Source organism: Delphinapterus leucas, chromosome 11 (genome assembly GCF_059928025.1).
Source record: "Delphinapterus leucas isolate spDelLeu-1000000601 "Yukka" chromosome 11, BTC_Dleu_Yukka2, whole genome shotgun sequence".
Classification (NCBI taxonomy): domain Eukaryota; kingdom Metazoa; phylum Chordata; class Mammalia; order Artiodactyla; family Monodontidae; genus Delphinapterus; species Delphinapterus leucas.
The window spans coordinates 37,314,587-37,318,230 of record NC_143139.1 but is presented as its reverse complement, the minus strand read 5'-3'; the positions used below and the strand labels follow the sequence as shown (position 1 = coordinate 37,318,230).

General features: G+C 49.1%; 1 pseudogene; it reads right to left on the bottom strand.

Annotated features, from left to right (window-relative positions):
- Nucleotides 1-460: 460 nt before the first annotated feature.
- On the bottom strand, nt 461-1,603 carry LOC149747986 (uncharacterized; annotated as a pseudogene).
- Between the last annotated feature and the right edge of the window lie 2,041 nt (nt 1,604-3,644).

Sequence of the window (3,644 nt, the reverse complement as noted above, 5' to 3'; positions counted from 1 at the left end):
CCGCCTGATGATTGGTGGCTGGGCTGGAAGGGAGGGTCCACAGGAAACTCGACACTGGGGATGCTGCCTCCTATCACATGATGGAAATTTCCACTCTTTAGAAAGGCGAAAAGAAAAGAAAGAAGGGTCTCTCAATCCACCCTTTTCCCCGGATCCCAATCGGGAGAGGGAAGAAAAAGTAGGGTGAGTGAAGCTGTTTATATTTTCTGTTAGACTTAAAAGACTTGTCAGTGCGCAAACTTGTGGCTGGATCCCAGACGGAATGCGTGTGTGTGTGTGTGTGTGTGTGTGTGTGCGCGCGCGCGCGCGCGCCTGTGCGCATGGGGACACGCACACGTGTGCAGCTCGGTCTCTCACCAGTCTGGGGCTTTGGTCCGGCGCTGTGGCTCCTCATATCTTGTTGATGGCCCCAAATCCTTATCATTTAACAAAGGATCCCCTTTGGGTGCATTACTGCAGGTTAATGACCGGATTGACTAGAAATTAAGTAAGCCGGGGCAAGCAGAGGGAAAGGATAGAGGCTGGGAGAGATCCTGTGAATCCCTTTTCCAGGACAGGCGGCTGCCAAGGCTGCCTGGTCCTGGGGGGCGGGCAAGGGGTGCCTTGCGCTGGGGCGCCCACGCCCCCGGGCCCGGGATTCCCTGGGCGCTTGAATCTCGAGATGCTTGTACTGAGACCGCCATCCACCACCGTGGCCCGGCCTGCCTGGCCAGGGGCCCCGAGACCCCGCTGCAGGAGCTGGCTCTGCGTCAACTCGGGATCGCGCTGGCAAGGTGTTACCCGAGTCGCGGGACCCGTGCCCGCGTCCTCAGGGCGGGGACATTGGGTGCAGAACCTAAAATAGACCCATCGTCGCTGACAGCTGGGCCGCCCAGGAGGCCAGCACGGTTCCCTGGGTCGGGGGTTCCGGCCCGGGGATCCGGCCCGGGAGGCTCCTTCAGGGGAGGAGGAAGGCGAGAGCAGCGCTGGGTCTGGGGGCCTTGGCTGCGGTCAGTGAACGGGTTCCAAGACTGAGCCCGAGGTTCCGAGGGAGGCATCGCGCGCCGTCGGACTGAGAAGCCTGGGGGGCGCTGGAAAGAAGGAAGGGGCGCCGCAGAAAGTGCGGGCAGGAAAGACGAGTGGAGCGGAGGGAACGCAGAGAGGACGTCGGGGAGGAGAGGAGAAGGAGAGAACGATAAGTGTCCAGACCCTGAGAGAGGTAGGAGTAGGAGGGAAAATGGAGAAAAGAGGAGAGAATGAATGAAAGGAAGGGAGGACGGAGACGGGAGCGGGGACGCAGGGAGCCCCCTGGGAGGGTGAGCTGAGAGCACCTCCGAGTCCGGGAGAGGAGAGAGATGGGTGCGGTGCAGGTAGGGGCTCTTCGCACAGGTGGGCGTGCGTCCTGGTGGGCGCGGGCTGGGGGTGGAGGCGCGGAGTGCGGAACTCGCGCGCCCCCCAGCTCCCCTGAGTGATCCAGCAGGGAGAAGTGGAGGGTGTCCCCTTTCATGTGCCCCGGGACCAGCCCAGGAGGTGCGCACCGGGCGGTTGACTTGGTTAGAGGAACGGGGTGAACTAAGCCGGGGAACCAGAGCCAGGGAGACTGGGTCCCTGGTGTGCAGGGCATGTACGGGGGAGTGAGGGGGCAAGATCTGGGGGCCTTGAGATACTTGGCGATGACCTGGAGATCCCCACCTGCAGTCCTCCGCAGAGCCTTTAAATACCTGGGTCTAGTTTCACCGGAGGAGGACGGGTTGGCTCTTGATGTGTATCTCTCAGTGCAAAAGGTGTATCTCTACCTGTCTAAGAGGGATCTGAGACCCTGAGAAGAGAAGAAAAGAGAAGAGAAGAGAAGAGAAGAGAAGGGGTAGCCTCTGCCCTGGAGGTGTAAGCAGACCTGGCCAGGCACTTACCTCAGCGGCCTCCTGGTCAGGTGCCCCATCCCCCAAGCTGCTGGATCTGCTTGCTTTGTTATCGGCTGAGTAGTGGTGCACCTTGTCACGCTTAAGGAAAGGAGGAAGTGGCCAGCCTTTCACCAGGAATGGTCTGTTTCCCAATTTCCTAGCTTCCTATATTCATCTTTATCTGCTTCCCAGCAGTGCAGACATAATCATTATGACTAAACTGTCTTATGTTGTAAAGAGAGCATCCTTCATCCAGATCACAATTTCCAAGGCCTGGTAGCTTGGATTTGTTTTAACTTTGATTATAACTTTTTGTAGACCTTAACTTTTGGGGGGAGGAGTTTTAAATTAGCCCATGGGTATTTTTTTTGTCCCCACTGCAAACAAGTCTCTAAGGATTGGGTGAGATTGGTGGACTCTCTCATATGGAACACAAGAAATCTCTGTGTGTGTGTGTGTGTGTGTGTGTGTGTGTGTGTGTGGTATAGTCTCTGAGATTCTAACAAATGAATCTACAGAAAATCTGTGTTCTGGATAAAAAGTTGTAAGAACAGAGACCCTGAAGAGAATATCTGATCTCCCCAAATTACAGATTACCATATGTGTTCAGAGACAGAAATCTTCTATTGGTCTGATTTTATCACAAAACTTCAAAAAGCAGGAAGACTGGGGTAAAGGGATAAAAACCTTTCAAGCCTGCGGCAGGGATAGGAGGCAAGCTCTTCTGCCAGAGTATGCAGTACTAGGTGCTCCAAGGAAGCTAGTCTCTACTAGATTCATGATAATAATGCCTCACACACAGATATCAATGACTATATTCCTTATATGTTCCTAAGTGCTTCTTTTATGTTAACATTTGACCCTCCTAACAGCCTTATGAGATAGATTCTATTATTCTACCCATTTTAAAGATCAAGAAATGGAGATACACAGTGTGGGGAGCATAGAACATCTTTGGAAGTTCTATTTGGACATTATTCTTAAGTGTAAAGAACAATTTTCTTTCACTTTGCACTTTATCATGGTCAGAACTGGACAGGTGACATCTAGGGACCCAAAACTGACTTCTTAGTCTATTAGAGACTAATCCTATCCTAAGAAAGCCAAAAGCATGACCGTGTACCTTAAGAATTAATCTTTGCCAGCCCCAGGATTGGATTGTTTTACAAGTGACATTTGAGAAATGCATAATATAACTCTGGTTACCTTGTGAACTTTTGAGCTAAATGTCTTTCTTCTTTTAGGTCATTGTCTTTGTCCATTTCTGCAGTGTTTTTTAGGCATATATTCCTTTTTTCCCCCTTATCCTTTGTACTGACTTAATAATATTTTCTATTTTTTGTTTTCTTTTTTATTATTTTTTAATTTAATTTAATTTTTATTTTATATTGGAGTATAGTTGATTTCCAACATTGTGTTAGTTTCAGGTATTCAGCAAAGTGATTCAGATATATATATATATATATATATGTATATATACATATTCAATACATACATTCTTTTTCCGATTCTTTTCCTCTGTTTTAAATAACTTAAACCCCTCTTTTTAAAAAAATTTTTACAAATCCAAAGTAATCATTTCTATAAAAATCAAAGGTTTCATGGAGTTTAATGACTATTTACATATTTTAGTATGTATATAAATAGTATGACAATTCTGAAAAATGTGCTTCCATGTATCACATGAAACCATCTCACATGCTACTGCTACCCTGATGACATCTTGCAGGAAGGTGAGGAATGGAAGAAGGGGAGAGACAAAAG